Raw genomic sequence first — 18,608 nt, 5'->3', positions numbered from 1 at the left:
AAAAACAACAGATATATTAAAGTATAATGGACAGAATCATTATTTAAAAGCTTGAACTCAGCTTCAAACAAACTGTCCTGAGAACAAACTCTCTGAACCCGAACCGTGAGTTCCCATCGTTTCCTGAACGAAGCAGAATGTGAACGATGCTCTGAGGCTTCGTCCGGCTCAGCAGCGACACAGCAGAAAAACAGAGGAGGAAACAGACGAGAGGAGCAATAACGAGGAGCGTCTCATTAAGGCATGCACTTACTTTACTGGAGGGGGAAGAGGAGGAGGAGGAGGAGGAGCAGGAGGAGGAGGAGGAGGAGCAAGAGGGAGAGGGGAGAGAGGAGGAGGAGGAGAGAGGAAGAAGAGGAGGAGGAGGAGAGAGGAAGAGAAGGAGGAAGAGGTGGAAGAGAGAGGAGGAGCAGGAGGAAGAAGAGAGAGGAGAGAGGAGGAAGAGAGTGGAGGAAGAAAGAGAAAGAGTAGGAGAAAGAGAGAGAGAGAAGGAAGAGGAGGAGGATGGGGGAAGAGGAGGAGGAAGAGTTGGAAGAGAGAGAGGAAGAGGAGGAAGAGAGGGGAGGAAGAAAGAGAATGAGTAGGAGAAAGAGAGAGAGGAGGAAGAGGAGGAAGAAGTGAAAGAGAGAGGAGGAGGAAGAGGAAAAAGAGAGAGGACAGAGGAAGAAGAGAGAGAAACAGGAGGAGGAGGAGGAAAAAGAGAGAGGAGAGAGGAAGAAGAGAGAGAAACAGGAGGAGGAGGAGGAGGGAGAGAGGACGAAGAAAGAGAAAGAGCAGGAGACACAGAGAGAAGGAGGAAGAGGAGGAGGAGAGAGGAGGAAGGAGAACAGGAGGAGGAGGAAGGAGAGGAGGAACAAAAAGAAAAAGGAGAGGAGAGGAGGAGGATAAAGAGACAGTAGGAGGAAGAAGAGGAGGAGTAGGAGAAAGAGAGAGAGGAGGACACTGCCTCAAAGTTTCTTAGCAAGATTAATTTACCAAAGACAAAAGCAGAAAGTGTCTGTGTGTGTGTGTGTGTGTGAGTGTCTCTGTGTGTGTGAGTGTAGTAATTACTTGTGTGACACACTGAGTGTCACCTCCCATTAGTCTAAATGTGTGTTTGATCACAGCCTGTAAAACAGAGGCCCTGTGTTCTGTCTCCATGACGACGTCTCTTGGCTCCGATCTGTTTACCGACCTCGCAGCTCGCGGATCGTCGTCCAGAGATTCACGTTCAAACTCTACGTTCATTTCTCCCTCGCTCCTCGATCTCAGCCGCTTGCGTCAGGAAAGTGTTTCTCGTCCTCGTCTCTGCTTCTGCACGATTACTCAAAGAGCTCGGAGTCACATCGTGTTCTGTTATTTACGCCTCCTCCATCGGGCGTCTCAGCGGCCAATCACGGCTTTTACTGGAGCTATCAGATGGTTCTGATTGGTGGTCAATTATCTGGTGGCTTCCTGTGTGATTTTACTCTCCGCCAAATTGAATTCACTTTAGTTCACTTCATTGCAAAGGGATTTATTAGTGTGAGAAGACTTATCTCTGCAGCCACCTGCTCGCCTGAATTACCCAACACACAGAAACCAGCTCCACCAGCACACAGGAGAAAACTGGAGAAAGTCCCAGAGGCTGAGGGACACGAATATCTGATGGATATTAACATCTGTTTATGAACTGTTTTCACTTCCTTTAACTGGAAACTACCTGCAAACCCTTTCCTCTTATGATTCATACGAGTTTCCACACTAAAGAAAAGGCTTTGTAAGGTTGAAAGTCTGTTTGGAAGTTTGACATCTAATAAAATAAGCTTTTGCATGATTGAAGATAAGTTTTAAAGCCATGCATACAGTTTTAATAGGGTGAAAAGCCAAATCTCTGCAAACATATTTGTGTTTTCCTTCTTCAGAACTGCAGCTCTCGCTTTAGTGTTTCATCGCGTCACAGTTTCACGTTTGAAACCTCGTCAATAAGAATCTAAAAGAGCAAAATCTGTATTTTTAAACTTTAAAACGCCTTTAAAGACCTAAATCTCCGTTTGTGTTTGGATGACAGGTTCAAGTGCAGAGGAAAAAGTTTGTTTTACTAAATGTTGGCATTATTGTGGATAAATGTGGATTCACAAGGAGAAAGTGGATCAATGAACTCTGAAGTTCAAACTTGTGGTCTGATGTCAGCAGTTGTTGTCACTATTCGACATTTATCGGAAATTACGAGATGAAAACATTCAAAAATATTTGAAACTTAATAAACTCTGTGGGTGCATGAACCCGTTTCCTGTTGAAAAATCTGCTTTGTGTATTTTCACTGTTGGATGAAGAGGAGGCTACACACAGCTCGTACCAGTCCTATAACACGGCTGCTTCACCTGTGTGTTAACCCCGTGTGTCTGTGTGTGTGTGTGTGTGTGTGTGTGTGTGTGTGTGTGTGTGTGTGTGTGTGTGTGTGTCCTCCTCTGTCATTAAATCCCACATCTCTCAGACGCCCACCTCACAATAAAAAGGGATAAAGATGGCGGCGGTGTCTGTTCTGTAGGTGAGCGTCTGCCACATCAAAGAAGATCATCTCTGTTTTTTTACTCACAGGATCAATGTCAGCGCTCCGTCAGCAGCTCACCTCTTCCTCTCCGCTTTATTCTCTCTCTCTCTTTCTCCTCTCTGCTTTATTCTCTTTCTTTTTAATATGACTGGTGTCAGCAGATGAATAAACTGTGAGTCAAAGACGTGCGTGTGTCTGTTTGTGTGTGAGATCAACAGTTTGACTTTTACAACTAAAGTTTTAGAAGATTTGATGGAGCGACTGTTGTTGGATCAACTATTCAAGTATCCATCGATCCAAGTATCTAAGTATCCATCCATCTTAAGTCTTGCACATGTATCCCTCTTGTTTTTTTCCACTCCTTTATTCACGTTCTTTCCATCTCTCACTCTCCTGTTTTACCTGGAGACAGATCTAAGCTCTGGCAGAGCCCGGTTCTGTCTGACAGAATTTATTCACACGTCTGCAACACGATTCTGTGTGTGAGTGTGTGTGTGTGTGTGTGTGAGTGTGTGTGTGTGTGAGTGAGAGAGATTACTGTGCACAGGCAACACGCAAGGTAGAGGACTGGTTACCAACAATGGAGGGATAAATGCTAATGTTGTAATGGAAAGTGAGAGTACACACAAACACACACACACACACACACACAGATCTGAGACTCATTAAAATCCTGAGTGCACGCTGTGTAAAAAGTCTCGAGCTCTGACCCTCTCTGCTAAAAAGTTTTGAGGGAAACTAAATCCAGGAATGTCTCCAGGAGCTGAAGCCAGGGGAATAAAGCCCGACTGACTTTCTCTCCCCGTCCAACCTCTCCAGAGTTTCTCTTTTGTAATTCACATCCCCCCCCCCCTTTCTGCATATAGAGCTGCTCTCAGACCTGCAGAGGAAAACAAATATCTCAGGATGAGGAAGAGGAGCCGTGCATGTAGAAGACGAAGACGTCAACTTGAAAAGACGAGGAGATTCCAGAGATTTTGGTGATGAGGGCCGATGCCGGTGTGGATTTACACGTCATGTCCGGCGTCCTGCAGGTTGCAGTTTGTCCTCTGACCCGGACAATGTCCTGCTGCTTCTTCACATGAGAAACACAAGCTCCAAAAAATGTCCAGACCCATTCATCCGGACATTTTCTGGATTTCACGTCTGAAAATGGCTTAAAAGACGCGCGTATTAAAGATGTTTTGAAAACTTTGTTTGAAGTTGAGGTAAAGTTGCAAACAGGAAGTCAAAACCAGCGCTCAGCACCAACTGCACGTTGCACGTTGAGGTATAACGTCCCGTTTCCTAATCATCGTGTTCTCTCCCTGGATCAACACGTCTCAGATTGTTTCAGTATCTTGAGTCAGGACTGATTCTCATATTCAGATGTTCGCTCTGATTGGATTCACGTCGGCTTCGTCTTCTCCTCGCTCCGAACAGCAAAAAGACTTTTTCTTATTCAACGCTGTAAAAAGCTGTGATATGATCTGATTTACATTCACGTCCACGACAGGGCGCCATTATCCATTCATGACACCGGGCTGGAGGAAACGCTGGAGCTGCTTGGCCGGGGCCTGCAGGGGATACGAGCGCTGTGATAGGCAGAGCCCGCGGGGAAATCCAGTTCTTATTGGTGGTAATGAAGAGACCTGGAGGAGACGTGTGGCTTAGACAAAGTGAGAATAGAACTAAAACAGAGCGGAGGACAGGGGACACGAAGACGCTGCAGCTCATCGATCAGCAGCTGAGACGCTGTCGGCTCGAGTCCCAGCAGGATTCCTCCTTCTGCCGCATAAACCAACACACAACAAATATCCTCATATCCATCAGAATCTCATTCTTCTCTTTTATTCATCAATCTCGGGATTTTCATACTTTGTCAAAAAGGTTGTCACAGTCAAAATGCTAATTTAGTTTAACCGTTGACCCATCAGCTCCCAACCTGAATCCTATGGATATAAAAGACGGGGGAATATTCCCTCTGTCTGGTGAAAATCCGTCCGTGCGTTGTTGAGTTATTTTGTAGGAAAGATGACAGACGTACAGACGGAGACAGAGTGAAGTGAAGAAAAGAACAACAGGAAGTCGTTTGTCCGGCGACATGAGCAGTTAGATAAAGCTCAGAGGATTCAAACGACACCAGTGACCCTGTTCTGTACGAACCTCGACGTGGACACGATTACACAACGACAAAACAAGAGCCTGTAATAAGTCGACCTTTGAGAAGAGGATTAGTCTTATGATAGAAGGTCTGACAGGTCAGCAGCTATTACAGAGACAGAGTGATTTACACACAGACACGCACAGACACACACAGACACCAGTACCACTTGGTAACGTCTCAGCAGGGCAGTGACACAGCGAGCGAGACAAAGAGGAACTGTGACGAGCGACAGAAGCACAGACTGTGAGCTCACACACTGAACACAGGAAACTAGATTATTACACGAACCAACAAACAAGACGGGTTTATAACTAAATCAGTTTTTAGCCTCGCATCAGGAAGTAGATGTTGACTTAGAAAATACTACAAATTTTAAAGAACAAATATATAGTCGAGAGGGGAATAAAAGTCAAGACGTCAATATCTACTTGAGTTTCTTTCTTTCCCTTCTGCATTTTCCTTTTACTCATTTCCCCTTAAACTTTGTATTAAATTACAGATAAATATGAGATCATTTTGACGGAATATTTGAGGAAAAAGCAGGAAAATACAGGACATGTTATATAACCTATAAAACCTATTGACATATTAACAAATAATCGTCTAACTTTGCTTTTCATTTGTGAAGGAAGACTGTTTCACCTTGCGTGTAAATGTTTTAAAAATGTCTCCACGAAAAACCCAACTTTGGCAAAATAATGTGGCGGCGAGGAGCGGTTCCCTGTAATGGATTACCAGCGTCTAGTAAAGTTTCCAGTCCGTGCAAATTTATTTTTCGCAGCACAAAGAGATGAAGAGAAATCCTCCGCCAGCCTGCGAGGTTGGAAAATCAATCTCCTAAAATAAACACGACTTCACGTCGATGCATCGGAAAGTTTCCTGCGAAGCTAAAGACGAAGGTAAAGAGAAGGATGAGAGACAAAGAGAGGAGGCAAAAAAACATGAGCCTATTTCCTGGAGGTAAACTCGGATTAATTCTGTATTATGCAAATGTAATTTAGTGGCTGTGTCCTCGGCGTTGGAGTGAGCGATTAACAACACGTCTGTGTCGCTACACCTTCCATTAATCGGACAATAACGCTCACTGATGAGAGCGTGTGTGTCCTTGTGTGGAAGTTCTCCTGCATTCATTAGCTCAAATCAGCAACTTTAAAAGTCAACACAACACTTGGCCTCCAAAGCAGTTCGAGTGTGGTCATTTCAAGTCAGAATTCACTGGTTGTCACTCACCTACTTCTACACCTGCTTCAAGGTTTTAAATCAAGCTGCTTGTTTACAGATGATTCTTCTTCAGTAAAAAGCCGTTGGTGGCTGCTGCTGTGCTCGTTACCCAAAGTGACCACACACACACACACAACAACAACACACTGATAATCACCGTGTGATGAAATGATTTATTCCATAGCCTCACGACTTGAACGGGGAATTAAAATCATTAGATGCAGGAAAACCAGGAGCTATTTGGAGAATTGGATTATAAAAAACCTTGTTATCGGATTAATTAGCTGCAGTCTGAGGAGCAGGTTGGAGAAAGTATAAAACTTTTTCACCATGTGAAGCAGAAATGACAGAAAGAGGGATTTGATTTATGACTAGAGCATTGCATGTTTTTACCAGAAAAGCTCCACCTTTGTTTTTTCGGGATATTTTGTCTACATTCTCAATTTTACAACTTCAGGCTCCCACCCACGGCCAGATGTGCTGCATCACTGGCCCACATCCGTATGACATCACATCGGAGATCAGAGGGGTTGCCATGGGAATGAAAGCACTGAGACGACAGAAGGCTCCTTCCAGTTCCACCACCGACGCTGCAGAGCGGAGCGGCGAGCAGCGTGTCACCGAGGTGCACAGCCCTCATCGCTGCAGAGTCATTACGTCTGGACGCCATCCAGCAGATTTACAGCCTCTCTCCACACAATGGAAATTAAACCCCACTCTATCTGCTCCACAGAGGAAGCGAGGGAGCGAGAGCTGGATGTAAAAGCACTTTATTAAAAACTGCTCGCCTCTCCAATGTCCTATCAGGAAATAATTAGCGCTCGCTGTAAACACGGAGCTCGGCCAGCAGCTCAGACTCTGAGTCCTGAGTCCTGAGACCTGTGTCCTGAATCCTGTGTCCTGAATCCTCGGAAAAAGTTCCCTCGTCTTTAAAACTCCTGAGAACCTTTACTCACACACACACATACGTATAAACACAGCTCTCAATTAACAAGGCCGGCTCTGTTTCTGCAGAGGTTTGTGTATAAGGGGGGGGGAGGGACAGAAGACAGAAGGGAGAGATTGTTCTTCGCAGCCAGAAGACAGATATACGGAGAGACAGAGAGACAGAGAGATCGCCTTCATTCCTCCTCAGATTAAAGGATTTAGAGCGAGAAGCCTTATTACAGACTTAGAGAAAAAGAACGAGGGAGAGCGTCCCCTCCTCTGCTCGATGTTCGGGGCTGATTAAAACACAGATAACTCTCCCTCCCAGGCCGAGAGCTGCTGGAAGCCAAGTCCACACACGCACACAGACACACACAGACACACACACGCAGACACACACATTAAAATCCAGACATAACAATGGTGTCTCTGAGTTTCAAAGGATTTCGCCTGTTGGACGACAAAACTTCATCTGCTCCACCTCTCTCCATCATCAATGAATTATTTTTATGTATTTACTTTGACATGAAGCTTTGCTGTTCGACTGATTCCAGAGTGAAGCTGAGAAAACGGAGCCCTTTTAAAAAGCAGCTTTCCCAACACACTGCCGCCTTTATGCTCGATTCCCAAGTGCCGATGGAGCTTGATTTGTTTCCGGGCAACTGTTCTTATCTATTTTACGGCGTAATCCAAACCCAGCACCTCCGTAAACTGACAGAGACGCCGGGCCGAGGGTAACGAGAGCAGACATCACACTCCACGTTGGTTTTGTACAGTTTGTACTCGGGGAGTTTGGGCGGAATTGAGGCGTCGCTTCGGATCAAGTCTGATTCTAAAGTGAAAAATCGTCCCCACGACAGCGGAGGGTCGAGCTGCACGAGCGCCCTTAATCATTTCCACACACGCTTCCTCTACGATGAAAACCTCTTTTATATTTCGACATATTTCACACACTGCTGTAGAGTCTGTTCTGGTTTGTTTGGGATGGACTGGTTACTGTGGGGATGCTGGTTGTAGTAAATAAAGAACCCACAGGACCTGAAGCAAAGTCGAGCTTTTCGCCGGTTTATTCAAAATTCAGCTCGACTCCAAACGCTGACCCTGAACTGGAGTCTGTGTCGTGATTGATTAAGTTGATGAGTCCCAGAGCGCCGGTCGCCTGTTTATTCACAGTTTATTTACATTGAACGAGTCCAAATCGCACCAGATCCACGGTTCTTTCAAGTGTGAAGCTGAGAAGATGAACAGTTTACAAGATGTGCGAGACACAGACAGACAGAGAGTTGGTGAATTAGAAGATAGACACCATAACCTTTGACCTCTAAAATCAAACCAATACATTTGTGAGTCACAAAGAACATTCGTATCAAATTTGAAAAAATTCCCTCAAGGTCTTTGAGCTTGAATTTTGACCTTGGACTCCCAAAATGGATCACTTCGTCCAATGAACATTTGAACCAAATTTGACTTTAACTTCTCCCAGTAGCAGCTGTGTTGATGGAGTGAGAGGATGTGGTGCAGACTGAACAACAAGCAGCAGAGCAGCTGGATGTGAAGCCGCTCGCTCTCTGATCCTCAGCCGGGTGTGAACGTTGGTGACGGCTGCAGCCTTTGGCAGAGCGGCGGCCGCAGAGCGTCATGGTGGCTCAGGCCTGAAAGAACGAGCCTCTGCTTTGCTGCTGCATGTTCATCCATCCATTCACAACCCTCCTTATCAACACACACACACACACACACAACACACAGCCTGCTGGAAAACACAGCCTCACCGGCATGTCACCAAACCAGAGGGAACACACTTAACGTACTTTTCTTATATTCCCTCCTGCCTGAAAACGTTCCCCCTCCTCAGAGCAGCAGCCGACTGGCTCTTCAAACTGTGATTCAAGGTAGTGAGCAAATTATTTATTTAACCGGAGACTCCGACGTCTGCAAGCTCGACCGAGATGCAGATGAAACGGAGCCGAGACGTACGAGGGACTCATGAACCCTCCAGTGTTTCAAACAAACGCTGCACAATTAACCGCAGTGTTTACCTCCAGGGTACACACACCTCATCCAGTGTGTGTGTGTGTGTGGAGGAAGTGCATATGGAAGTGAGAGGAGACAACAAAGAGGTAAAGAACGTGAAGCTATTTATGAGCCGGCGCGAGATAAAAGCAGGAGGAATGAGGAGTCAGAGAAGGAGGCAGATCACGCCGTCTCTAAGTCGCTGCGTTTAAGTTGTGAGGGGTGCATTCTGGGACACGGCAGGATCTAAGCCCTGATGAAAAGTAGACCGGGAAGACGGCGCTCGACTTTCTAACCGGAGACACGGTGCACACGAGGCAAGGAGCGGCGCCGCTGAGTCGTCTCTCTGCCACCGGAGGCAGATTTAATCCCTTCAAAGCTCCGTTTAATAAAGTTTATCATATCAACGTGCACACAAACCACTGAGATGTGGAAACATTGATATTATCGTCAGTTCCAATGAGAAGAAACATTTGAATCTGCAGCTCGAAGCAGATTTTTAACTTCAACACTTAATTCAATTATATAATTATTTACAGGCCTGTAACTAAAATATAATTAGTGTTTTTATTATATAACATATACAGCACAGATCCCTGAGCAATATCCTGTGTTTATATTTAATCTAATTTCCTTTTCTCATTTATTATTCATATCTTAATCTCTTATCTCCCTCATTCCAACTATATGCTGCTGTGATGAGTGAATTTCCTTAGCATGGGATCAATAAAGTTGATCTTATCCTATTATTATTATTGATAAATCTTCCAATTATTTTCTCAGTTAAATGTCAGATGACAGTAAAAGTGACGTGTCACAACAAGGCCTTTATATCTACATGAGTGTGTTGTTGGTTGCAGCTATTGGGGTCAATGGGGAGTTGGTAAGAACATGAAGTGAAGGTGGAGAGGCAAACACACACACACAGACACACACAGACACACTCACAGACACACACACACACACACACACACACACAGACACACTCACAGACACACACAAAGAGTGTGACCCAGCTTTAGAGCCAAGGAAAACCGAGAGGATTAGCAGGTATTGAAAAATACGCTCTGGCTCACACACTCACACCTGTACAGCTGAAGCATGCACACACACACACACACACACACACAGAGACACACAGACGCACACAGACACAAACAGACACACAGTCTGACAGTTTGACCCAGGTCATTATATGAGGGTGTTAGCAGGAAATCCACATTATTCATATGCAGGGTGAATTTGGAGGCTAATACCAGCTAAACACTTCTCTGCCAGACACTAAAGTGATTTCCTCTGTCTCATAAAGTGTCTGCCATATAAGTGGCTAAGACAGCAGAGTGTGTGTGTGTGTCTGTGCGTGTTTAGTACAAAACTTCCAGCAGCCTCTCAGTGAAAAGACAAGTAAACAAATGTTAGAGCAGCCTTGAGGTGTGTGTGTGTGTGTGTGTGTGTGTGTGAAGCAGCAGTAGTAGTCACTGTGGTATCAGTCAGAGACAGCCTGCTGCTGGAGAGTGATAGAGAGACCTTTAGTTTACATCTCTCTCCCTCAGCCCTCAGGATGTTTGTGCATGTGTTTGTTAACAGTGAACGCTGGGAGGAAACAATTACACAGCTGAAACACACACAGACACACTAAACTAGTTAATCAGTCGAGGAAAAGTGTGACTTGTGCTTTTGAGGAAACAGGGTCAGTGAGTGATTGTTGTTTAGTGGTTTGTTACACACAGGTTGTCGTCGTGCAGGTTTTCAGGTGAGAGGTTGTGTCTCCTGCTTCGAGGCTGAAGAGGAAACACGTGTGAGCCCGGATCAGCGTGACGCCGACGAGCTGCTCACGTCTCACCAGGCCAAACAGGTGAGTCTGTTCCAGTTCAAAATAAAGCTTGTGTTTAAAGTGAAGCTCTGCAGGTATTAGACGGCCCCGGTAATTAGAAGAGAGGAGCTGTAAAGGCTGATACTACGAGAGAAGACACCAATTATACAGACGCTTGTTACAGCCTCTGCAGGTAGAAACTAACTGCTCTGTAGCCATGAGAACCAGTGTGTGTGTCTGTGTCTGTGTGTGTGTTTGATCAGACCTGTGCTGGCTCTGCTATCTGACGGGGCAGATTGTGATTTTTCGCTGAGCAGCACTAATCTCTTGTTACAATATGAAGCGCTGATTACACCACTGCACTGTGGGAACCAGAGAGAGAGGGCGTGTGTGTGTCTGTGTGTGTGTGAGAGAGAATAAAAGGGCAGATGAAACAAGGTGAGGAGTGTGGGTATCTTAGGTTATAACACACACACACAGACACACACTTCTGTCTTGAAGTGTGTGGTTTATGCACACACACACACACGTACACACTGCACAGTATTTACAGATGGGATGTCGGGCTGTTATGAAAACCTTCCTCTATCCTGTTATGCTTGACCAGGGCTATTATACCCTCACTGTGTGTGTGTCTATGTGTGTGTGTCTGTGTGTGTTGACATAACAAGCTGCAGTTAGTACAGAGGCCTGGACAGGAAACTTGTGAATGAACTCGACAGTATGATCTACATTAAGCAAAGTTGATTCAATAAAATAACTAACGATGAGAGAGTTCTGAATAAAAACACAGATTCACATTCATCAATAAACGAAACAATCTGCTCATGTGCATCAATCTTTCTCACTTCTCCGCTGCCTATTTATCACGGCTGCAGAATATTGACATCTCCATTTTTAATCCTGCCCATAAAACTCTCATTGGTAGATTGTTTGGTCCAGTTGGCTGAAAAACTAAGAAGTACTGACGGCCTAATTCAGAGAGATGAAACCAGGTTCTGTCTCTATAGGAGTTCCACAGGGCTCAGTTCAGGGCACATTTTTATTCATTATCAGCTCTGATTTGTTAATCTTTTAACTGATTAATGCGATGACTACTTTATAAACTAATAGATTAAGTATTTGGTTGATAAAATATCAGAAAATAGTGAGAAATGGTCTTAAACTTTACAGAAAGAGCAATTTCTTGAGTGACTTTTAGACAGTTTTGCATAAAATACAAAAATCATATATTCTATATTGATGTTAATATGACTGCATTATATATTATCGCATTACCACCGATTCTCTACTCTTTGAATATTTACTTGTGAGATTTGATTTCTTATTTATCTCATAAATCACAAAAAGAACTAAAAAAACTAACAGATAACGTCAATTCAGATTCACAGAGAGAGGGAAGAGAACGAGGTCAGAGGAGTCTTTTCATTTGTCGTTGAGTAAAGACCAAAGAGGAGAAGGAGCTGCGAGCGACAGAGAACAGAGGAGGAGAGGGTGAGGGAACCTTTTCCTTTTAGGACCTCTGCTCCGGGAGGAGACAGGAGGAGAGAGGAGGAGACAGGAGGAGAGAGAGGAAGGTGATGAGTGACTGGGAGGAGAGAGGAGGAGAGAGGAGCTCAGTGACCGCTGCTGTGGAAGCTTCTGAGAGAAGCAGGCGGGAAAACAGGCCTCATAAAGTATGAATAAAATATGAAGCAGTGTGGTATTTCTGTCAGAGCGGATTTTTAGAGGTTAGAGAGCGAGAACTGTGATAAACAAAAATACAGCCACTGTCCTCAGGAGGAAACTTCACAAGCAAAGATGGAAAAGACTCAAAGATGTGACTGAGCTGAGAGAGAAGAGGCAGCGACTGCAAAACACCTCCTGGTTCTCAAAACATCAACTAAACGTTCAGCAAAACAGACGAGAGCAACTCTTACAAATGATAATATAATATATAAGATTAAATCTCATCACATTTGAATCTTGATTTTGCTTGTAGATGCTTTGTCGCTTTTTAATAATCGGCAGTTGTATTATTGAGCAGGTTTCTGTTGGAATATGAAGTGAGATATTGACACAAAGCGCCGCAGGGTCTTTTAATATAAAGTTTCTCCTTCATTTCTCCTCCACAACTTGGCAGGAGATAACAGCTGGGTATGAGTTTCCTGCTGAGGATTTCATATATCACATCATTACCGCCCCTCGCTTATCCCACTATTATCTTCAATATGAGCCATTATATAATATCTCGTAGAGGAACTGACTGGAGTGAGCTGCTTTCTCATTTCTGTCTTGATCCCTCTTCTCCGCCACGCTCCAGCACGGTCTCAGCATCACGCTCCCTGAATGATCGGGTTCTTTGAGCTGATATCCCAGATTCTTAAAATCAGAAACAACACGTGCACACATCCTGATTCCAGCAGGATTGTGTAGGTGTAGAGACTGAAACTGAAAGTAAATGCATGAGAAGCACCGGATCTTCAGAAAACGTAACATTGGGTGGATTCTCATGAGGTTTAATATGATCCTTGTCGTCAGAGGATGAACCCTGATGTTTCCTAAAGCATAAATGAGCCTGAAGGACGTCCCATCATTCTCAGCTGGGCTTTGTTATTTGTGCTAACTGGTGAATATTACACCTGCTCGGCTGCTCCACATCTGCATTCGCTCTATTTAATTAGCTTGTTAGCTCGGCAGCGTTGGAGCCGCTCACCTCAGAGGTCGGATACTTTTCTTGGTTTGAGGCTGAACTGCTTCCTCCAAACAAAACCTCCTTAATAATTTACTTTCAACAGACAAAAGTTAAAGAAACGATCAGGAGGTTTAAAATCCTGCGTGTGTGAATAATTTAAAGTTGCGGAACATCTGCGACACTCCCCCCTAAAAAACGAGCTAATGAGACTCATTCATCGCACCTCGGGCCCGACTGAGCCGGTGAAGACGACTCCACCAGGAACTTCACCAGCTTTTTTGTTGCTAATGATGTTTTTGCAGCAGTTCCTGGATTTTTTAAAACGTTTCCCAAAAGGAACAACCTGAAGTTAAGAAGTTCTCTGGTGCTGTAAATACTCTGTTATTCAAGGGAGAGCAACGGTTCGTGAGAAAATACTTGAACAAGGTTAAAGAAAAAGTCAAATTTCTATAAAACAATCCAGGATCTGCAGCAGAAGTGAATCATAGCAGCTCAGCTTCCTCGTCTTCATCATCTTCACGTATCTCAGGAATTCAGTATTAAACTAAACGTAAGTCTGGTGCTCTGTTGAATTTCACACGCAGATGTAATTAGAGCCGAGGGCTGCAGGGGACGAAGTAATGAGTCACACTTTGTACAAAGTGACTCTCAGCACTATATGATAATACTCAGCAAAAAAGACAAAACACTCACATGATGTTTTTTCTACGAGAGTGAAGATAAACGAGACGATAACAGAAGAATCATCAGATCACGTTTAGAGGCTGAAGTTCAGTTCAGGAAACATTTATGGACATGAGAACAAAACACCTCCAGCTACGACTGTAAATGACAGTGTGTAACGACTGTGAGTCAGTGTTGTGAACTTTTCAACTGTGTGTGTGTGTGTGGGGGGGGGTTGGTCATTTTCTCGAGGCTCTATCTGATCTATCGTCTCGAGAGGTGGAACAGGAGACACACACACACACACACAGACAGACACACACAAAGCAGAAAGTCAGAATCCAATTATGGAAGTAGAAGTAGCTGCAGGAAAAGGTTACTCCTCCCTCCCTCTCTCTCTCTCCTTCTACATCCTTTCTCTTCTTCTGCTCTTTTTTCTCTTTGTCTCTCTGCTTCAAACACTCTGTGACTTTTTGACTCTGTCGTCCTTCTTCTCTCCGTTGTCCCCGTAAAGAGGGAGAGAAACAGAGACCAGGGTGGAAAAATGAAACTAACTAAAATATATGTTCATATGTTTAGTCGTGAATTTGTTTTTTTAATTTGACTGATTCAAGTTTTGTTACAGACAAACCTACGAAAGAATGAATAGTTAAATATCCAAACACAAGCAGCTTTGAATGAATTAAATTGTGAACATGTTTTTGTGAAACTTATAAGACTTATACATGGATGATAAAATCACTCAACTGTTTTTTTAAGTTAATCTTGTGCTTTAATGAAAAGAAAAGCAGAATCATCCATCACATCAGGTCCACGTGTGATTTTTAATAAAACAGCAGCTTCTTCTGATTTAATTTACTTTCCCTCCTCTTCTCCTCTCTCAGCCTGAAACCTCATCTCTCCGTCCCTCCAACTCGTTTTCTCTCCTCCTCCTCCTCTCTGTCTGACTTTCATACTTTCTCAATCTGGGTTTAATTTCAGTTCGTCCTTGGCCTTTCTTTCCATCTCACCCTTTTCGTTATCTCTCACCATCTTTCCCGCTCACATTCTGAATCTCATTCCTCCTCCTCCTCTCATTCCTCTCAGGTTACCGTCAGAGCAACCGGAGCGAGGCCGGCAGATGGGAACAAGGGATAAGAAGGTGATGGACAAGTCAGATGGAAAGATAAAGCAGAGGAGGCTGCAGCGGTGAGAGAACTGATTTCTGTTCTCCAGGAGAACTCAGGGGCAGTGGTGCTTTGCCCTGGGTCCTGTCTGTCAGGCTGCACACTGGCTGTCCCACCTTGTTGTCTGCAGCCTGAAACTAATTCCTGCAGACAGAACTCAGGGCAAAGATGATAATAATAACTAGATGTTTATGGTTAAAAAATCAATTGAATCTAAGTTTTCATTTACAGTTAGTTCCCCACCAAATCACGATAAGGTAAAAGGGACCTAAAAGAGATTTTAAGTGACATAAAGTTATCTTATGTTGTCTCATCTACCATACAAAATAAATTACAACAGTTTAATGTTGTGTTGATGAATCGTGTTGTTACCTGACAAATCAATCACAGTTACACAAACGGGTCAAATGGAACAAAGCACCATTTCCCTCCGTTAACAGTCCGACGCCTGGAGACGCTCTCTTCCCGCAGCATCGACTGCCAACAACTTCCTGTTCGTTCCCGAGGCGACGCCTCCTCGCCGGCCGGGGTCACGACCTCTGGAAGAGCGGCGTCCTCTCTCTCTCTCTGATCTTAGCGACAACCGCTCTTACTTGTGTGGGTGTGTCTGCTGTGGAGATGAAGGAGCTCACAACGTCACTGTGAACCCACCTGACACTTTGACAGAACTTAGAGCCGACGCAGGAGAGAACTTTGAAACTCACGACTTCAAAGTCTTGTACTTCCATCGACGCATCTCCAAACATCATTAAGAGCAAAAAGCTGAGTCAGATTCTGTTGGTGAGGCTTTTGAATGATTCACAGCAAACAGCTCGTCTCTCTGATCTCGGACTTTTAGGAAACATCTTCCTGTTTGTTGCAGATCCACTGAATTAACTCAGTTTATTTTCTGAAGCCTTTCACCTCATTGCTCTGAACTGAGGTCAGAAACAAAGGGTATTTTTTAAAGTCACAGATAATAAAAAGAAAGTTGCTTGTTGTGTAAATGCTTTGTGCAGTGATGTCACTTTGAGCGACGCCCTGCAGGAACCAGGGGATCTGATCTGCTGCTCGGCGGCAGAGAGAAGGAGCTGGCGAGCGCAGGAGCAGAGGTCGTGTTGTGGTTCGGTTCGTTAACGGGACGTTTTCAACGAGTTGAAACAAGAGGTCAGAGGTCACAGTTTATTATACAGAGGCTGTCGGCGACTCAGCGGGTTCTTTACTCTTCACTAAACCACCGTGTGACACATCTGACATCGAGAATGTGCCTTTGGAGAATGTTTTGTCTCGCTGCCTTTACTTTTGTCTCCCTGTCCATCAGTGTAACATGCCTGAAGATATTGTGTGTTTGTGTGGGTGTGTGCGGTTGGCTTCTGCGGAAATTCAGGACGATGACAAAATGACGTATAAAGCTGACAAACCAGTGAACACACAGACACACACAAGTGTCTTGTTGGCATTTCTTATCACTTGTGACACGTCTGACAGCCGCAGAGGAAGAGACATATGAAACGAGAGACTCACGGCAGTAAATACCAAAGACGCAGAAGAGACAGTGATGGACGGAGAAAAGGTAAGAATGACAGAGGACTGAGAGAGAAACCGACCAGCAAGTTTCTCCAGGACGTGAAACCGGATCAAACATTAACAGAGATTCAGTCTGTGATCGGCGTGGACATGGAGACACCCAGGCAGGGGGCGCTAGACAGCTGAGGAGAGCAGGTCAAGGTCCTACGTGAGGTGTAAATCTAATCCTAACCCAAAGGTCGTAACTCTGTGTGACCTCCTGGGGGATTCATCATCAGGTGAGACAACAACACAACTAACGAGGGCTTCAGTGTCTACACCTCTGACTGTTCACGTCTTCTAAATGTGGATGAAGCTCAGCTTATTATTGGCAACGACTGCGGTGAACGTGCACACGACACACAGCCGAGGAGGAGGAGGAGGAGGAGGAGGAGGAGGTTTTCACAACAACATATTTTTAATGACAACGATTCAAGTGAATTGGCAGCAAAAATGTAAACTTTTTTAAAAGGTCAAATTTCCGTCATCCACAGAAAAACTTCTCTGACACTTTCCTGATAAAGTTCTTTGCTCCGAAGTCCAAAGGAACATTCGGCTTTTTTCCACTGACCCAGTTTTCTGCTGATTCCCACTTAGCATGTGCAGCCAGTTTTCTGTGTGTGTGTGCGCGTGTGTTTTGTTTGTCCATCCTGTGCCCCCCCAATAAGGGTTCCTAATGACCAATTTACATAATTAACACACTAAGACATGGCAGCATGCCTCCGCCTCTGTCACACACACACACTAACACAGAAACACACACACGGCTTTAGTGAACTTGACTCGAGGCCAAGAAGCTAAATCCTTTCTCAACTTGTATTCATCCAAGTTCTCTGAACTTCTCTCACTCTTATTGGAGATATTCTACTAATTCACTCTGTGTCTGTCTGTATTTCCACATTAGGTTTTAATATTTGATCTTTATAAATCAGTAAAATCCCATAGAGGTATTTAGGTTTGGAACAAAAATCCCCAAAAATTCTAGTGGCACTAGTGCCGTGTCCTGCTGGGTTTGAAAGGGGAAACCATATTTTCAGCTCTGTGCACATTGTTTAATACCAGACAGGATGGACAGGACGGATTAATCCACCCCAGACAGTGAAAGGCTAAATCCATCATGAGGATTAGATAGGAAAAATGATATTTACCCAATCAGTCCAATCTGAGACTCTGCAGCAGAGAATAAATATGATTTCCACACGAATAATAAATATGTAGAGCATTAGTTCAGCCGACTGAAATGTTCCGATGTTGGTTTGGGAAACGGACATTTATTCAACGTATTTCTGAACCATTTTGTGTCATTTTAAAAAGACGAGAGCTTGTTTAAACCATAGATTATGAAGGTTGGATGTTTTTAAACACTCAGACATTCCTGTGAAATTACTGATTTCCACAGGTTGCTTGGTTTTTCATGCTGGTCGACTTTAAAGCAGCTATTATCAGTACTTCATATAAAAAATTGGTCACTCTGTGACAACAGGAATCGGTCACTGGTGGTGATTCTGCAGAATTTAAAGCCTTTCAGTTAATCACTTTGTTTTAAGTTGCTGAAACACGTTTGTCGCCTTTATCGAGGAGATTCTGTTCGTTACCGCTTGTTGTTTGTTTGTTTGTCTGATGGATCCTTCGTTTTCCTCCTACGCTTCTAAAGGAAAGTTGTGTTCAAGGCCTGATCCTCCGCCGAGTTTATGCTTCTTCTATCTCGTGCAATGACATCTATACTGGGAATTCCTCATCGACTGCATCTGACAATCACATATGTCACTTGTAGTTCAAGTCTGTGTCTATGTGTACTTACAAACATTGTTACTTTACTTTATAAACATTAATGTCCTCGGGGATGAGTGAAGTGTTTATCCATCTACCAGCCTGTCTTTTGATAAATCTATGTTCTAAGTTTGTTTCTTAGCACAGAAACAAACAGTTAC

General features: G+C 44.1%; 1 protein-coding gene across 3 annotated transcripts in view; it reads right to left on the bottom strand.

Moving 5' to 3' along the window:
- The window catches only part of LOC133006852 (plexin-B2-like), a 96,281-nt gene that overhangs the window by 23,394 nt on the left and 54,279 nt on the right, over window positions 1–18,608 (bottom strand). The window lies entirely within an intron of this gene.

The sequence above is a fragment of the Limanda limanda genome, chromosome 1 (genome assembly GCF_963576545.1).
Source record: "Limanda limanda chromosome 1, fLimLim1.1, whole genome shotgun sequence".
In the NCBI taxonomy this organism is placed as follows: domain Eukaryota; kingdom Metazoa; phylum Chordata; class Actinopteri; order Pleuronectiformes; family Pleuronectidae; genus Limanda; species Limanda limanda.
The sequence above is the reverse complement of the archived record's forward strand: the minus strand, read 5'-3'. Positions and strand labels throughout refer to the sequence as shown.